This window comes from Neomonachus schauinslandi, chromosome 8 (assembly GCF_002201575.2).
Source record: "Neomonachus schauinslandi chromosome 8, ASM220157v2, whole genome shotgun sequence".
In the NCBI taxonomy this organism is placed as follows: Eukaryota; Metazoa; Chordata; class Mammalia; order Carnivora; family Phocidae; genus Neomonachus; species Neomonachus schauinslandi.
Genome location: NC_058410.1, coordinates 135,512,101 through 135,532,417, shown reverse-complemented (window position 1 = coordinate 135,532,417; position 20,317 = coordinate 135,512,101).

Here is a 20,317-nt window from a genome sequence, read left to right as displayed (position 1 = left end):
AATGTTATTCTAGTGTATTACTTCTTCATTTTCCTTTCCCAAACAATAAGAAGGCACTTTTGGATGAGATCTTGTGGGCAGAGAGCCCCTTTCCTTCTTTTCAAGGTGATGTGGAACTAAAATTTATCAGAAAGAAATAAACAAGCCACTTGGCCTTCATCACTTGCCCTAGCTAATGCTAGTTTATTATTCTATTCTTCATTTTCCTGGATATAAAAAGAGACGGGACAAAGGAAGACTGGATTTTTAAAAAGTTGTGTCTGTTTTCATCTAATTTGTTGAATGTTATTATACCAAACATTAGAAATGTGTTAAGAGGAAATATTTGTTTACACCTTAAGCTGCATAAAAAGCAATATTGCTTCAGTCTTGTTAAATCAATTACTGTCTGGGCTTTCAGGAGTTGGCAAGCAATTCTGCATGCCCTCAGAAAGAGCTGAAGTTGCAGAATTATTATTTAAAACCTATATTATTCACTGCCCCTCAAAAAAAAAAAACCCTACAAATATAGTCCTTTCTGAAATTCAGATTGAACTATTTCAATAGCAAACACATTCATTTATTATTTCTGGCACTTCCTTAGCGTTAGGGACTCCTTTGGCCATTCAGGCGGGCCCACCTTTCATAATGAAATCTATGCCTTCGATAAAGGAAAATAAACAGATTTGGTACCCAAGGCTAATGTGATTTCCTGAGTTTTGGAGGGCAGCAGCTTGTTTATTTATTTATTTTTCAACCTGATAAGTTTCCAAGGCAAAATGATCTATCTCTGTCCACTTCTTCTTGGGATATTCACTGGGCAGAAAGTGGATTAAAGAAGAAGTAAAGAACAGGCTGAAATAGAACGAGAAGGAACTCTAAGGGCAGCACCTTAGAATTGACGATGGCTTAACCTGATTACTGTGCATCCTCTAAAGAGAGCAAAAATCAAATTAGATTGGGGAAAAAGAAAGTGAAAAGAGAAGGAAATTGCAATATTTTGGTCTAGGGGAGATTGCATTGTAGGGTTAATAGAATTTAGATGGCAACATCATTTTTAAAACGAGATTGGCTTATGCCTGTAATTCCTGAATGTACTGTTCGTAGGCAAGGTGTGTGTGTTTCTCTGACATGACACAAGAAAAAAAATGTTCACAAATGATAATTGCCTAGTACCAGCAGTCACATAATTCCCTTTCAAAAGGGAACAGGGAGAAGAGCTGTTGCCAAGGCGAGCTTGGAGGCTGTGAGGCCCCCGAGCTCTTTGCTGTAGCTGAGGTCCCACCCACAGCCTGTCATTTTTCTCCAAGGCACGGTTTGGCACCTGGGAAGAGCTCCCGTCCCAGCTTGATGTGGAGGACCTGCCCAGTTAGGATTCAGCTTCCCCAACACACCACCTCCATTCATGGCGACCCCGTGGACTTGGGATGCTCACCACTCTGTGCAGGAGGTACCCAGAAGTGTCACCAAGCGTTCTTATCCTCCAGACACTCATAGACATGGGAGTGACCCAGAAACGGTCCAAGAGGAAGGTGAATGAGTGCCAAATTAGGGTACTCACCGGTTCTTCTCAACTTTGGTCTCACAACCCAGTAGGTCGCCATGGTCAGTAGAGAGGAGGGAATAGAGCTGGGGCTACCAAGGCTAGAATGGCAAGCGATCCCATGACCTACCTTAATAAGAATAACAGGTAGTATCTAAATAGTGCTGATGGTGGGCCAGGCCTGCGGGGAGGAATCCCATGGGCCTCATAGCAATCCTATGAGTGGGTAAGTGAAGAGACTAAAGAGTACCCACCTCTTAGGAGAGATGATCCATCTGAGGCGCTTAGTGCCTGGTGCAAACATGAGCTGCTATTTGCATCTTCCTCCCCAACGGGCAGATGAAGAAACCCAAGCTGAGTCGTGGTAATAAGTAGTTATTGGTGGGACCTGAATTCTAACTCTGGTCTGATTCCAAAGACCATTCTCTTAACTTGTATGTCTTACTGCTCTATGGTGAGTGGGCAGATGTGTAGAGCCTGGTGATCTCTATCAACGATGTCAGAGCAGATGTGCATCGAGTAACTCAGGGAGAACTGCAGGGTGAAGGGTTAAGAGAAGGTTCTATGGAGGAAGAGAGGTGTGGGAAAATGGTTAGGGTTGAGTGGGCAGAGGAAGGCAGTTAGTTTAGACCAGGAGACAGTGGGTAGAGCAGGCTGGCTGGAGCTGATGCTCAACTGGAAGGTAGGACATTAAGGAAACTGAACTCCCCAGATGCTGCCAGGCATGTGCCCTAAAAGCCTCCTCCTCACACACCCAGGCCTTCTTTTCATCTTTTGATAAAGCAATTGTATGTTTAGTCAGCCACAAAACCCCAGAGCGTCACAGGACCTTGACTTGGTGCAGCCCACAGGAGCAGTGTTCTCTACAGGAGAAACAATTTGAGGGATGGGGAATTCACTACTTTTCAAGGGAGCGCTGGGCTCACCGATGGACAGCTGTCATTCTAGAAAGCCCGCCCTATGTAATCTCTGCTTCTTGAGGCCCTCAGGTAGTTAAAGATGGCTATCCCACACTGAGTTTCTTCCTTTCCAGGCTAAATGGCCCCGGTTTCCCCATTTTAAAACTTATCCCGATGCGTTTGCTTCGAAGCAACTACCTCTTTTATAACTTCCTGGAAATTGCATGGCTTTGGGGAACAGGGAGTGAGTTCCCATTGAGCAGCTCTCTTCATACCTAGAGCGCCAATTAAAAGAGGCAAGAAGGCTTTGAGAAAAAATGGAAAGTATGTCACCAACACATGGGTGCAAAGAGCTAAAGTGACCCTAAGTGTCCCAGAAGTTTCAATGTAACTTTAAGCTTTAATAATTTAAGAAGTATATTTGCTAAAGTCTTACAAAAAAACACTATTGGAAACTTAAATTATTTAAATTTTTATTATACTTATTACATTTTATAAATTTTTTGACCAGCTTCATTGAGAAATAACTGACATACATCACTGTATAAGTTCAAGGCATACAGCATGATGGTTTGATTTCCATGTGTTGTGAAATAAACTTTTAGTAATATATTTTTATGGTAATCTTTGTTTCAGGCAACACTGACCATTTTCAGAGGGGATGGAGGTCCCTTAGAGCTATGTGACTCCCTGCTCACCTGCACACAATGGGAATTTTCCATTGCCAGTCTGAGGCTGAATATAGAACATTGGTTTGAGCTGTAGGAGGCTATATTAGGAGCCAGGAGGCCAAGTTTCAGACATCTAAAGTTACTCAAGTTCTGGCTTTCACAGCACCAGCCCGCATCATACTATTTCCATAGTCAAAGTTATCTTGTGGTCCAAGATGGTTACCGGAGTGCCTGCCATCACAGCTACGTTCCATTAAAGCAGAAGGAAGAAGCAGAAGAACAAAAATGAACACTCTTCTCCTTTCTTGAAAGTAAGGAACCTTCCCAGAAGTCCTACATAACACTTCCACTTACAGCTCATCAGCCAAAACCAAGTCACATAAAAAGCAATCTTTACCAAAGAAACTTGGGAAGAATGGTCAGTGGAAGACAGACTTTCTCTTCTCTTATTCAGCTGGTGTTGTATGGGAGCACCTGCTTCTCCACATCTTCACCAACACTGAGTATTACCCTTTTTTCCCCATTTTTGACAACTGACATGCTCTAAATGGTGTCATGTTGTTTTTATTTATATTGCTCTAATTACTGAAAAGGAGGAACATGCATGCAGGTTTATTAATTACTTGTAGTCTCCTCTGGTTAAGTTGCTATTTATGTCCGTAGGCTATTTTAAATTCTTATTCATCTTTTTCTTATTGATTATTGAGGCCTTTCTTTATCAGGAATATAAACCATGTATCATGGAAATATTTTCCCCAGTTTTTCATGTTCTTAAGAAGTGTTTTATACCCCTCACAACCATTAGGTTGGCTATTATTTAAAAAACAGAACAAAATAACAAGTGTTGGTGAAGATGTGGAGAAATTGGAACCCTTGTGTACTGTTGGTGGGAACGTAGAATGATATAGCACTATGAAAACCACTATGGCAGTTCCTCAAAAAATTAAAAAAAGAATCAGTAATTCTCTTTTTAATTCATATGATTCAGCAATTCAACTTCTGGGTATATAGACCCAGGAGAAGTGGAAGCAGGGTCTTGAAGAGATATCTGTAGATTTGTGTTTATAGCAGCATTATTCATAACAGCTCACACATAGGACTAACCAAGTATCCATGGACAGATCAATGGATAAACTCAAGATGGTCTATACACACAATGGAATATTATTCAACCTTAGAAAAAAAGGAAATTCTAGCACTTGCTATCACATGGATGAAACTTGAGGACATTATGTTCAGTGAAATAAGCCAGTCACCTAGGGACAAACTCTGTGATTCTACTTATATGAGATACCTAGAATAGTCAAATTCACGGAGACAGAAAGTAGATTGGGGGTTGTCAGGGGCTGGGAGGAGGGGGAAGGGGGAGTTGTTTAATGAGGACAGAGTTTTAGTTTTGTAAGATGGAAAGAGGTCTGGAGATAAGTTGCAGAGCAACGTGAAGGTATTCAACACTGCTGACTGTACACTTCAACTTGGTTATGATGGGGGCACCTGGGTGGCTCAGTCTGTTAAGCGTCTACCTTCGGCTCAGGTCATGATCCCCGAGTTCTAGGATCAAGCCCCGCATCGGGCTTCCTGCTCAGCTGTGAGCCTGATTCTCCCTCTGACCCTCCCCCTGCTCGTGCTCTCGTGCTCTCTTAAATAAATAAATAAATAAATAAATAAATAAATAAATAAATAAATAAATAAATCTTTTAAAAAATGGTTACGATGGCAGATTTTACGTCTGTTTCCCCACAGCATAAAAATAGTTTATGTCAATAGCTTTATCATCCTATTTTTATAACTTTTGCCCTTAGCATCATGATTAGAAGGCCTTCTTACCCCAACATGATCAAAATATGTCTCTGTCTTTTCTCCTTCTGTGTTGGAGCACGGGATACTGGGGTGCAGTAGATTTGGTTTTATTCCTCATTTCATAAGACATGATCAGTGGGTGAGCCTTCCTAGGCTCCTCTCTTATTTGTTTATCCTCTTTAATCCCCATTTCCTATCCCAATCCCCCCATCATCATTCCAATGGGTTAAATATGTATCTTTTAATTTGCAGATGGTTTTGCTAAATAGGTATTATATAATGTTCACACATTTTAATGGACTTAAATGATATGGTGTTATATTTCTCATTCTGCTTCTTGTTTCACCCTACACTACACCTTTAAAGTTCACCTTTGATGTTCAGTGTGCATTTGGTCCATTGCTTTTAATGGTTTCTGCTCAGTTCTCCTTGGTGCGCACCACATCTTATCAATCCACTCTCCTGGCAGTGGGTGCCCCCAACTGCTTCCCGCTTCCCGGCACAAACAACACTGGATATCTGTGTGAGATGGATTTTACTGCATAGAAGGGAAGGAATTCTGTTCAACAACTAACATAAATAAAGTTAGTAGATGACCACGGAAAAAATGGAACTTGTGGTGTCTAAATTAACAAGAGAGTAATATCTAGAATACACAGGGAACCTTCTCAAATCAAGAAGAAAAATACAGAACGAAAAAAAAAAAGAAAAAGAAAAATACAGAAACGCCAAAAGAAATGGGGCAAGAGATACATGTAGGCACTTTAGGAAAATGGAAACCCAGAAAAACAAGTATTTGAAGAGATGTTCAAATTCATTCGTAGTCAGAGAAATGCATTTTACTTTATTTTTATTTTTCTAAAGATTTTATTTATTTGAAAGAGAGAGAACGAGCAGGGGGAAGGGCAGAGGGAGAGGGAGAAGCAGACTCCCTGCTGAGCAGGGAGCCCAATGATGCAGGGCTTGATCCCAGGACCCTGAGATCATGACCTGAGCTGAAAGCGCTTAACTGACTGAGCTACCCAGGCACCCCGAAAAATGTGTTTTAAATCAACTCATGCCTACTAGCATGGCAAAACCAGAAACCAGATAATAACAGGTATCAGTGTGGATTTGCAGACACGCAACCCTTCGTGCATGGTCGGTGGGAGAGTAAACTATACTCGGATTAAGAACACACACACTCCTGACCTCAAAATTCCACTCTTCTACCCTTACTTTTATCGTTTGGGTTTTGGTTTATTTTTAGCACATACTTAATCCATCTGGGATTTATTTTGTTGTAGAGTATAAGTATTGAGCAATATTTATTTTCCCCAAATGTTTGGCCTGTTGGCTTAACACTTTTGAATAATGCCCCCCTTTTAAGCCACGGGCTCTCTATCACTTACTAACTTCTTACAGATTCCTGGGTCTGTTTCCAGGTGTTAGGTTTCCGAACAGTGGATCTTGGGGCTGCCAAGCACTGACCCATTTGGACAATGTTTAATCCCTCCTGTACTTTATGCTTTGATGTCAAGAGCCATGAACTCACTGCAGATCCAGAGAAAAACCAGTCACAGAAACCAACGGCCATTTTTCCCGGCACTTAGAAATTCCTGATGGATGGAGCTTTGGTTTGAGGGTGGTCATTCTTAAATGAGCCTCTTCTCACATTCCTTCCCTCCTTCCTGGTCTCCCGGATCTGCTAGCATCTTCTTACTTCTATTTCTTTGACTCAAGAAGTTCGATTTCTAATCTTTCTCCCCACCCCACTCTCTCTTTCTCTGTCTCTGTCTCTGTCTCTCTTTCATTGAGTGCCCAATTAATCCTGTTTCAAAAAGAAAGTTTAAAGTCTTGAATGGAGTGGGGAAATCAGAAAACCTCTCTGGAGATTAACAATTTAGCAATTTGGAGATTTCATTCAACCCAAATTAAAAAAAAAAATCCTTCAGAATGAAAGTGTCCCTTTGTTTCCTAACCACAAGCCTGGCGGCACTAGCTGAGTTTTGCTCATTCTTACTTCCTGGGCAGGCTCGGTCTCATTACCAGAAATAAGAGGTCTGACCACAGAGGGTTAAAAGCCCGAGGAGCAGCCCAGACACCTGAAAACCGGCTTCACATCAGGGAAATCAAGTCATATTTCAAGGCTGTAGGAAAATGTATTCTGCCCGAAGAGTGTCAGTCACTTAAGTTTAAAAGACGCAGACGGCACTTAAAGGCTGTCAATCATTTCCTATGAAAGGAGATGAGAAACTTTTAACATATGAATTACCAATATTTTCTGCAGTAAATTAAATAGAAATTTTTTATTGTAAAAAAAAATTATTATTTCCCAGATTAGGCCAGGTCTTTGTCATGAGAATATTGGGGATAGCATTACCTGTCAGACTTAAAAAAAAAAAAAAAAAAAAGATTAAATAGATCTATTAAAGCATAAAGAAAAAGATCTGGTCTGACTTCCCTTGACTAACGTTATGTAGTCAGCTTGCAGGCTGACAACGTGCTTGAGCTGGAAACTACCCTGCTGGAGAAACTTGACAACCAAACTGTGTTGTCCAATGGGGTGACCATTAGACTCACAGGGCTACTTAAATCTAACTAAAGTCCAACAAAACGGTAGTTTGGGCCACTCAAGCCACATTTCAAGGGCTCAACAACTCCATGCGACTAAGCGGCTACTGTATTGAACAACACATGCATAGAACGTCTCCCTTGTCACAGAAAATTCTGTTGGACCCCCACTGATTAGACCCTTGCCACTCACAGTATGGTGGTGGGCCCCAACACAGGTATCACCTGGGAGCAAGGCAGGCTTCGTGGGTGTGTGGCTTTTGCAGTGGCACCAGGCCCCACACTTAGAAGGGCTCTGCGCCTGGTTTAATGCTTTGTCATCGCCATCTTGAAATCGTTAATAGTCTTTGAACAGGGGGTCTATTTTCATTTGCACTGAACCCCACAAATTATATAGCCAATCCTGCTTGGGAGCTTGCAACAAATACAGAACCTCAGGCCCCACCCCACACCTGCAGAATCAAAATCTGAATCTCAACAGGACCCCCAGCTGAATCTCATGGACTTGAAACTTTGAGAAATATGATCTAGAAGAGTAGTCCTCAAACATTTAAAATCTATGGAACGCTTTATTTAAATTGGTTAAGATAAACTTTCCACAGAGCCAAACATATAAAATAGATGAAAATAATTACACCCATCAGGCAGTTTATCGTGTCATTGTTCGGCTATAAATAATATCTGGTTACTTTTTGATCCCTCGGGTTTTATGGAAGAGCTTGAACACCCGTGACTGGAGACACTGGATGATGTTGATTCAACCCCAATCCTGTACCTAAGAAGTGACAAACCCGAGGTAAGCCAACTTTCTTGGAATAAGCAGACAAATGAAAACCATGGTAACCATGGTATTACACAATCTTTGTATGTGATATTAGCCAACCCACATTCATGTACGTGAGAGAGCTCCCATTTTGTGCTAAGCACTTCGGCACGTTACCTCATTTGAACCTCATCACGCCGCAGAGGTGATGCTTGCTTTAACCTCACCTTACACATGAGTAAGAGAGGCTTAGATCGGATCAGTAACTTGCCCAAGCAGAAGCAGGATTTAAACCCGGGTTCAGAACCAGGATTGGGCGGAATGAGTGGCGCGTTCCTCTGAGCGGGCGGCAAACAACTCAAGATAAGTAATTTAGCAAGATAAATAATATTTGAATTCCGGGTTTTTTAAACCCCTAAATGAATGCAAAATTATCCAGGATCAATGAACTATCATGATTGTCAATAAAGGCAGACAGCAGTTGGTCTGTTTTACAAGCCTGCATTATTGTGGAACAGGACCAGTGACTTCCAATCAGCCCACAGTTCCTGGTCCATTGCGGGTCCATGGAGTCCCCAACGAGCTGATGAAGGTTGACGATAGTGAGCCGATTGAGCCACGCAGACTTTATATACAGTCCTAATTTCTGATTGTGGAGATTCTAGTAACTTTTCTTACTTTGTCTAAACCAGGGGAGGATGTTTTGATGAATGTATAAAGGAGCCATGTTTTTCCTTTGGTCTCAGGCTCCAATACGGTTTGCCCCTGCCAGAACCTGGGTTGAAGGATTCCTTCTGCCAACAACAGTAGTTCTCAAATCCTGGCTGCACATTAAAATCACCTGGGGAGCCCTCAAAACGTCCCCATGCTTTTGGGACCCATCTCTAGATTCCCCTTCAATTTGTCTCAGTGGCTCAGAATGAGGCTTGGCATTGGGTTTGTTGCAAATTCTCCGGTTCATTCTAATGTGCGGCCACGGTTAACCACAACCTTGCTACACCTCACTGCCTCCCTTGAAGGATGACAGGAGCCTAGCACATAAATGAAACTCTCTCTGAGCTTTCTGTAAGGTGAGGTCAGCTGAAAAACACATCCTCTTCCACACTGGAATAAGAATCATAGAATTTTAGATATAAGGGCACCTTAGGAATCATACATTGTTGAGCCAAAAGCACCTCTAATTAGATTGCAGTTGAAACGATGAGAAAACAGAGTCTCAGATACCATATGATCTCACTTATATGTGGAATCTAAAAACCACAGCAGTAAACCACTGAAGTCACAGATACAGAGAACAGATTGGTGGTTGCCAGAGGCGTGGTGTACTAGGGGTGGGGGAAATGGGGGAAGGTGGTCAAAAGGTACAAGCTTCCAGTTATAAAATAAATAAGTCCTGGGAATATAATGGACAGCAGGGCAACTATAGTTAGTAATACTGTATGGTATATTTGAAAGGGGTTAAGAGAGTAAACCTTGAAAGTTCTCATCACCAGAAAAAAAAATCTGTAGCTGTGTGGCAAGGGACATTAACTGAACTTACTGTGGTGATCATTTTGCAATATACACAAATATCAAGTCATTATGTTGTAGTCCTGAAACTAGTACAATGTTACATGCCAATTATATCTCCAGGGGGAAAAAAAACAGAGGCTCAGGAAGGTGACCCCAACTTGCGAATGAGGGGCAAGAGACAGAAGCAAAGGGCTTGTCATAGCAAGCTCCTTTCAAGGCCCTCATCAGAGAAAAAAACACTTGCCTCTCCCACAAAAAAAAAAGAAAAAGGAAGCAGTTATTAGCTTTCCCCCAAATCATGAGAATTACAGTAAAATTTGATGGTTTCATTCCACGTCTTAAAACATCTTCAGAATACACTTGATGAATGGAACCCCAGCTCACCAAGTGCCAACCTGAAGGCCAAATGTTTGGTTTAATCTGTACCATGTTTCAAAAAGTTGACCCAACATTTCTGCACTGAGAGATTTCACGTAAAATTGTAGATAATGTACTTCTCTTGCTGGCTTGGAATATTTGGCAAGTGGGTCTACATTCCTGACAGTAACAACTGGCCCGAGCTGAGTCACTGCTGCCGTGGTAAGAAGGTCCAAGCCCTCCCATTTTTGTCACAGCCTCCCCTACTTCCGGCTGTATTCATTACTCGGGGCTAGCTAAATATCACTGCAAAATTTAAAACCAAAGTTGACATCTCTGAAATGCCAGAATCCTCCATCCGGTCTGTTTCATGCATTGCCATGCACGATCTGGCCAGGGGAGCCTTTGAGTTTGCAATCCCTGATCATGTCGTCGGAGGGCCATCATTTCTCAGTGGAGACCTGAAGAGGGTCCCTTACAAAGAGCTCAGGAGGGCTGGATCTTCTGTTCTTGGGCTTCCTACCATGTGGCTTAGTTTTCAGTCATCCCAACACACACACAGAGTCAGATTTTCTCACTAGAAAACTCTGCTCCGTGCCATCAAGGTTTTTCTCCCTGCCTGCCTGATTCGTGCTGTTCTTCCAACCCGGAACCCCCTTCCTCTTTTCATCCCGAGTCCAATCGTCCTTCCGGGCTCAGCTTCCTGGATTATTACTCTGATCCATGTGATTGGAAACTCCCACGGCATCAAGTCGATAGAGAAACAATGTGCTGTTTTGATTTCCCCAGGCCAGGGGATAAGCGCCTTAAGTTTGCTTGCTTGTAATTCCTTGGAATCTTCCCTAATGTCCAGGTGGGTGTTGGACAAACAGGATCTTCTCGATAGACCCTGTGTGCTTTGACTCAGGGTTCCCTCTGTGGCCGAGCAGGCGATGCAACTCCCACTTGGAGCCACTAGAGGTCGCCCGTCTACGCACATCTTGCCCTGCCCAGGTTCCGTGCCGCACACACATTACTAGAGCCTCTGGAAGTAGGGCAGGCTCATTTATTTCCTTTCCAACACAGCCTCGGGCCATCAGAGCCTCTGATGTCAGGGTCCCTGCCGTGCAAGCTGCAGAATGAAAACACTGCAAACAAGAAAGGTCACTGCATCCTCTCTACACATTTACTTCTCACCTGAAATCTCCCCTTCACTAGCAACATCCCAGCTCAGAGTCTGAATATTTTTCCCGACTCAATGTTCTGGCAGGAGGGAGAAGCACGCTGTGACTACGGAGCCTGTGTGTGTGTGTGTGTGTGTGTGTGTGTTTACAGATTATTGCATCAGATCCGTGGCCCGGTGATGTGTCAAGGAAGGTTTCCATCCACCCTCTTCTCCTCCAATCCCCGCGAAGTACCTGACCAGCTCCGACTCTGTTCTGCTTTAGCTACTGTTGGTCTCTAGAATAATAAGATTAACCTTTTAAAACGCGGCCCTTTATCAAATGGCCAGCCTTAATGGAGAAGTGGCAGTCAGGTTTTATTTGAAAAATTTAATGAGCCCAGAGCAACAATAGGAAGGGAGAACAGTAGGTCTGAAGATGGGACAGATGCCACAGAGGGTGGGAAGGGCAGAAGTGTAGGTAACCTGGGTCATGCGTGCCCAAGTGCCCAGCAGGGTGTCCTGTTGGCATCACAGACCATGATGCTGACATTAGCTGAGTCAGAGCCATTGTAAAGGCTTGGCAAGTGAATATGTTCATTGCAGAGATTTAAACAGAGGTCCAGACCCAGGGAAGAAAGCTAGCATATAGCTCAGCTTGGAATAGTGGAGACTTTGGATTCAAAGCCCTAAGTGCAAGCTTTGTAAGGGGGAGCTAGCATGTTTCAAGGCATTGGCAGATTCTAAGTAGAATTCAGACCCACTGGCAAACTCTATATTTTTAAAAGATTCATTTATTTGTTTGTTTTTAGAGAGAGCAAGTGGAGGGGCAGAGGGAGAGAATCTCTAGCAGACTCCCCACTGAGTGGGGAGCCCCATGCAGGGCTCAATCTCATGACCCTGAGATCATGACCTGAGCCAAAATCGAGTCAGAGGCTTAACCGACTGAGCCACCCAGGAACCCCTAAGACCCACTGGTAAACTTTAAAGGAAAGACCAATTTGCATGTCTCTTTCATCCATCACCAATACCACCATCAAAAGGATGCATTTATTAATAGAGGCAGTGTAGCATCTCTGAAGCCAGAACACCTGAATGGGAATCACAGTTCTGACGTTTACAAGCCATGATTTAAACTCTCTGCCTCCGTTTATTCATCTGTAAAATGGGATTAATAATAGTACCTACCTCACTGGATTACCATGAAGATGAAATGAGTTAATATATGTAAAAGTCTTATAATAATGCCTGGCACATAATAAGCACATAAGTAAATATACGCTATTCATTTTTTATTATGTATTTTGCACAAAATGCACAACAAGCCTTCTCTTTGCTGCAGCTGCGACTGCGATGAAGAATGCCAAAGAACTTTTCCAGAAATAGTGCCAGTTCCTACCTAAGCAGTGCCAATGTCACTTTCAGTTCAACAAGTCTCTCCTTCCCTACACAGCCAAGTTTAGAATTATCTTAAAGGGATTCAAACTATTTGCTTTCTGTTCCTTAACCTTCCCTTTAAACAATAGATCTATAAAACACGTGGAGAAGAACAAAACCAAGAATTGGTTCTTTGAAAATATAAACAAAATAGACAAAACTTGAGCTAGATTGACTAAGAAAAACAAGAGAGAAACTAAAATAACTAAAATCAGAAATGGAAGAGGGTCATGACTACTGATTGTATAGAAATAAAAAGGATCGTAAGAGAGTATTGTGATCAATTGTATGCCAAAAAATTGAATAACCCAGATAAAATGGACACATTCCTAGACACTCACAATCTACCAAGACTCACTCATGAAGAAATAGAAAATCTGAACAGGCCTATAAATAGTAAGGAGATTTAATCAGTAATCAAAGACCTCACGATAAAGAAAAGCCCAGGACCAGATGGCTTTATTGGCAAATTGTACTAAGCATTTAAAGAATTACACAAATCCTGCTCAAACTGGTCCAAAAATTGTAGAGGAGGGAACACTCCCAAACTCATTTTAGGAGGCTAGCATTACCCTAACACTAGAGTCAGACAAAGACACTACAAGAAAAGTACAGACCAATATCTCTGATGAATATTGATGAAAAAATGCTTAACAAAATACTATGAAACAGAATTCAATGGCAGACTTAATATTGTTAAAACGTCAGTACTACCCCAAATGGTCTACAGGTTCAATATAATTCTTATCAAAATCCCAATGACGTATTTTTTTCAGAAACAGAAAAATCTGTCTGATATTCATATGGCATCTCAAGGGACCCTGAATAGCCAAACCAATCTTAAAAAATAACAAATTTGGAGAGCTCACACTTTCTGATTCTATTACTTGCTACAAAGCCATGATGATCAAACAGGGTTGTGCTCGCATAAAGACGTACAGATCAATGAAATAAAAGGGGGAGTCCAAGCCCAGAATAAACCCTCATATATATGGTCAAATTTTTTTGACAAAATGTCAAGACCATTCAATGGGAAAAGGATAGTCCATTCAACAAATGGTGCTGGGAAAATTGGATATCCACATGCTAAGAATGAAGTTGGATCCTTATCTTACAACCATTTAAAGTACATCAAAGATCTAAGTATAAGAGCTAAAAGTATAAAGTTCTTAGAAGAAAACATAGGGGAAAAGCTTCATGACATTGGATTTAGCAATGATTTCTTGGATATGACACAAAAAGGTCAGGCAACAAAAGACAAAATACAGAATTTGGACTACATCAAAATAAAAAACTCTGTGCATCAAAGAATACAATCCACATAATGGAAATGCAACCCACGGAATGGGAGAAAATATTTGCAAATTGTATATTTAATAAGGGTCTAGTATCCAGAATATATAAAGAATTCCTTCAACTCAACAACAACAACAACAAACCTGATTTAAAAATAGGCAAAGGACTTGACTAGACATTTCTTCTAAGAAGATAAGCAAGTGACCACCAAGCACATGAAAAGATGTTTCACATTACTAATTGTTAGGGACCTGTAAATCAAGACCACAATGAGCTATCACCTCAAACCCATTAGGATGACTACTATAAACAAAACCAAATAAAACAGAAAATAACCAATGTTGGTGAGGATGTGAAGAAATTGGAATCCTCGTGCACTGTTGATGGGGGTGTAAAATGATGCAGTGCTACAGAAAACAGGATGGTGGCTCCCCAAAAATTAAAACTAGAATTACCATGTAATCCAGCAATGACATTTCTGGATATATATACACAAAAGAATTGAAAGCAGGGTCTCAAGAGATATTTGCACCTCCAGTTCATAGCAGCATTATTCACAATAGCCAAAAGGTGGAAGCAACCCAAGTATCTATAGGCGCAAGAGTGGATAAACAAAATGTGGTAGATAAATACAATGAAATACTATTCAGCCAAAAAAAGAAGGAAATTCTGACATCGGCTACAACATGGGTGAACCTTGAGAACATTGCTTTACGTGACTTAAACAAGTCACAAAAGGACAGATACTGTATGATTCTACTTAGATGAGGTTCCTAGAGTAGTCAAATTCATAAAGAAAGTAGAATGATGTTTGTTACCGGGGCTTGCAGGAGGGAGGAACAGGGAGTTAGTGTTTAATGGGTAGAGATTTTCCATTTTTCAAAATGAAAAGTGTTCTATAGATTGATGGTAGTGATGAATACATAACCATGTGACTGTACTTAACGCCACTAAAATGAATACTTGAAAATGGTTAAGATGTATATATATTTATATGATTACATGTATTTTACATGATAAAATAATATGGATAAGAACTATTCATTCATTCAACTCTTTCTTGAGGACCTACGAAGTGCCAAGTGCTGCTTCAGGTGCTGGGAGGCAGCAGTGAGACAGATAGATGGTCTAGCCTTAATGAGGGTTACATCTTGTCAGGGTACACTAAACAAGAAATCAACCAGAAAACAGAGAAGGAGACAAAGTCATTAGATACTGATGAGCACTCAGGGAAATTAACAGGGTGATATGATAGTGATGACCTAGAAGGTGGGGTTTACTAAAGATGGGATGATCAAGCAAAACATGTCTGAGAGGTGACATGTGAGCTAAGATCTGAAAGATGAGAAGAAGTAGAAACGCAAGGAGACAGAGTATGGATGAGATAAGCAGTTGCAAAGGCCCTGAGGCAGTAAAGTGCTTGGGAGTTCAGGGAACAGAAGAAAGACCTGGATAAGGGAAGAATGGGATAGGATGAGTTTGGGAGGGTGGGGCAGACAGTGGCTACATCTTGGAAGGCTCTGCTCCCTGGCTTAAAGGGATTCATTCTGATGAGAAGTTACAGACCAGATCTCAACAGAATAGAGACATGATCCAATTCGTGTTTAAATGTGGGAGAAAGAGTGAAAGCAGTGGGACCAGTGAGGGAATGAGAGGGGATGGAGGATGGCTGATAGTCTCACAGTGGAGGTGGAGGGAAAGGGAGAGATTGATCATTATGTCTAGGTTTTTGACATGAGTGGATGGTGGTGCCATTTACTAACAGAAGACAGAGAGAGAGGCAGACCCAGGCTAGGAGAAGAGGAGTTTGCTTTTACACATGTGGCATTTAATATGAATATTAGATATCCAAATGGAGACACCAACTAGGCATTGGTACATACAAGTCTGGAGCTCAGGCGAGAGGCCAGGCATGGGGATGAAAACTCAGGAACCATCAGTGAATAGACATCCACAGCCAAAAGCCTGATTGGTATTATTCTAGGGAGAGAGTGTGTCCTGGGTATTTTATATGGCCATTTGCCTGGGATGGAGAGTATGATTGAGCCCATCGGTAAGAACATCTGATACCAGTTTCCCACCAGAAGTAGTTTCTCTCTCCTGGGTCAGATGTGCAGGTCCAAGTTCTGTAACACACCGAAGAAGACAAAAAACTGGAAGGGGTGGGTGGGGGGTCTCTTTCATCTTTATTTTTTTTCCAAGTCTTTATTCATCAAGCAAGTTTTCTAATGAAGGTCAAACACAAATTAATTGAATTGCTTTTCTAGTTCCCACTCTGAGTGTGGCACTGGATAGAAATTATGGGAGGCAGATGAGAGAAATAAATGTGACTCCTCCTTGTAGGAAACTTAACTACTCAGAAAGAAAGGAAATTCACCAAAGAGTCAGATGATCCACAGGTTCGGCGTTAACATGGGTTCAGCACAGGAAAGAGAAACCACTGATTTCTTTCAGAAAAGGATTGAGGAAGTGAACCAGGTGTGTAAAAATGGCGGAAGGATTCAAGAGTTGACTCTCAACTGGATCTCAGGACCGACTCCTGTAACACGACAGCTGATCACCGGGGAGCTAGTAACTTTGAAAGCAGCACCCGATCTGTTGAGCTCAAGAATACACTTGAATAACTGCCATTCAGGAATCAGGAAGCTGGAATCAGGAAGCTGCCAGTGCTATGCTATTATGGAAACTGCCTCTTGACATTCATAAAGCTAGAGAATGGGACCTGGAGCCCTCACTCCCACCACCGCTCTCCCCCTACACATGACTCTTCTTAATACCCTGGAGAATGGACAAGGAGTATTGCTACAGAAATATTGTTCATCTCCACAGCACCCCCCCTTTTTTTGCCATTTGAAAACAAGCCAGAAGCAAAGGAAGACGGCCTCCACCTTACTGTAACCTTTCAAATCCAGCAGAAGTTCACCTACTTGTCAGAACCGATTTCTTGTCCTGAGTCCTAGCGACAACAGAGTCTGAGAAATGTAACTTTCAGCTTCCTTGCCGCTGAGGTTCAGGGAGGCACCCTAGGATTGATTCTCAACTGGGGGTGATTTTTCTCCCCCTCCCCGGCCCCAGAGACATTGGCAATGTCTGGAGACATGGTTGGTTGTCATGACTGGGGGTGGGTGGGTGTTAGAGGCATCTAGTGGGTGGAGGCCAGGGATGTTGCTAACCATCCTGTAAAACACGAGATGGCTCCCACAACAAATAGTTGCCTGGACCCAAATGTCAATCGTGCTGGAGTTGAGAATGCCTGTGATAGAAAGAAGTAAAACAGAGATTGACAAAACCAAACCGTTGTGTCCGACAATAGTGAAGGGCCCAGATTATTTATAGAAATAATTAGTCTCCAAGTTCTTTGGTTTTGTTTTTCAAAGAAAGTCAGTTAGGTAGGAGCTGGAATGGTGAGAGAGTTCTTCATGAATGATGTGGGACCCGAGTCACATTCTGAAGCTCGTGAGGGATGGCACACCCTGAGACAGGAGTAAGGAAGGGAAGTAGCATAAGGCTTGCAGTTAGGAATAAGAAGCCAGGTTTATAGAAGGCATGATCAGTCTGATCAGAGTGGGACACTGAAGTTATGAAGTTCTAAAATAGGTCTTTAAACAGGTGGTGTTAGATTGATGAGGACTTTGAACATCAGCCTGGAAAGTTTAGACTGCAGTGTGGCAGAGCAGAAAGGCTTAGGATGGGGGCAAACGTAGGCTTGAGCCTGCTTCTTCCACACCCTATAGTGAGACCCTGGAAACCTTTCTTAACTTTTCCAGGATGCAGTTTCCTCAAGGAGAGGTACCGTTATAGCCTCTCTGGTTTAGGTAAGATCAGCACGGTACATGGCCTCATTCCTCTTTGCCTTTTTGACAAGAGGGACCTTTTGGAGACTTGAACGTTCCCCAATTCAGGAAGGAACAGACAATTCTGCAACCTGCAAGCCATTCTTCCAATGCAACCCCAGTGCTGGGATGTTTAACCTCTTTGTCAAAAGCCAGGCAAAAGAATAAATGAGCACACTGTAATTTTTTATTACATCTGGTGGACTACTTCTATTAATTTATTAAATACTACTTAAGATCATCCCTATATGTAGAGTATTACACTCTAGCTGAGACTATATATATCTACAAGTATTAAGCTGTATTCTAGACTCTACATGTGCAAAGTGATAAGAGTGACAAGATAATTACAGGTGACCTTGAACAACATGGATTTGAAGCACACGGGTCCACTTACATGTAGATATTTTCCCCATAAATATGGTAAGTACCGTACATGTATTTTCTCTTCCTTATGATTTTCTTAATAACATTTTCTTTTCTCTAGCTTACTTTATTGTATGCATGTAATATATACAACATACAAAATGTGTGTCAATCAACTATATGTGTTATTGGTAAGGCTTCTGATCAACAGTAGGTTATTAATATTTCTATTCATGCTATGCCCTTCTTTTGAGAGAGAGAGGGAGCATGCACATGGTATGGGAGAGAGTGGTGAGGGAAAGGAGGAGGGAAAGAGAATCTCAAGCAGACTCCACACTGAGTGTGGAGCCCAATGCAGGGCTCGATCCCAGGACTCTGAGATTGTGACCTGAGCCGAAATCAAGAGTCGGATGTTTAGCCAACTGAGCCACCCACGCACCCCAACTATGACCATTTTTTGAGTTGTTTATAGTTGTAAGAGTTCCTCATCTTTGCCAAATACTAGCCACTTAGAAGGTAAAGGATTTGCAAGTGTTTCCTCCTGTTCTGTGGGTTGCCTTTTCACTCTCTCCGTGGTATCCTTTCATGCCCAAAAGTTTTTCGTTTCAACAAAGTCCAATTTATCTATTTTTTTTCTTTTGTTGCTTGTGCTTTTGGTGTCATATTTAAGAAACCATTGCCAAATCCGAGGTCATGAAAATTTACCCCTCTGTTTTCTTCCAAGAGCTTTATAGTTTCAGCTCTTATATTTAGGTCTTTGATCCATTTTGAGTCACATTGTCTTTTGAACCACCTTGCCTTTTGTGGAACTCAAATTCAGATGTTGTCCTCTACCCCCATAACCCAGCCTCCTCCAACAAATGTTCCCTGCTCACTGCCTACCTACGATGGTCTATTTAGGTCTTCTTTCTCTGGATAGCCCTCCATTCCCCAGAGATACCTTCCTAAAAGTTCCCCCACCCAAATCTTCTTTCACCAAGGCCACTTCAGATATCCAGCTGTTTGTTAGTGGCCATGGGAAAACACCGAATAAACTGGTGGGTAGTTGGATTTCAGAACAGCCAGGGGAAGGTTTGCCCTCTCTAAGATCTATTACATTTTACCAGTAGACTTTTTAGAAAGTAGACTTTATTTTTCAGAGCACTTTTAGGGTCCCAGCAAAATGGAGAGGAAGACACAGAGATTTCCCATATATTCCCTACTTCCACACATGCACAGCCTTCCCCATTATCAATATCCCCCCATCAGAGTGGGGCAGTTGATAAATTGATGAACCTACTTCAGCACAAAAAAATTAGAGTTAGCCCTTGGCATTGTAGATTCTATGGGTTTGGACAAATATATAATGACATGTACCCACCACTGCAGAGTACTTTCACTGCCCTAAAAATCCTCCATGTTCTACCTATGTATTCCCTTCTCTCCTCTGATCCCTGGAAACCACTGATCTTTTTAGTGCCTTTTGTAGGAGGTCGTGTAGTTAGAATCAGAGTACGTAGCCTACTAGGGATTTTTAAAGCCCATTTTTGTCTTACTTCAAACACCGGGTCCACAAACTCTTTAAAGGGATTGTGATTTGTCTTTTCATGTGTCCAGGAGGCATTCAGTCAATATTTATGGAATGTGTGAATGAATTCCTAGTCATGGCATTTCAATATCTTAGCCATCACCAATATGCAACATCTTTGGAGAGAAGGGCCCTCTCCGAAGCACTGACTTATAATAAACACCTAATGAGAAGTTAAAGCAGCAGCAAGAGTCTGGAATCATAGTGGAGGGCCTGGGAGACCCCTTTCCAACAAAGGCTTGGACCATCTACCTGTCTAAGGCATAGAGACACTTTTAGAGGCCGGGTCACAGATAGCAACCACAGATACATATCAGATAATAACTGGGGCTTATAAGATTTCTATATGATTTCTTGTAATGTGGTTTATTCATCTTTAGGTTATCATGGAGGATTAGGAACAAGGGAACAAAGAACCGTCCTTACCTTCATAGGAAAATGTTCCTTCGTAGGAATAATTCACTCAAAGCACGTCAAGATTTCCTACACCAGGATTATAAGATACACATACCATTCTTTTCCCTCCAAGAATTGCCTAATTTCCATAACGTGTTTTCATGAAATTGTTTTGCCAATTGTATACTCAGGGTGAATTTGTGT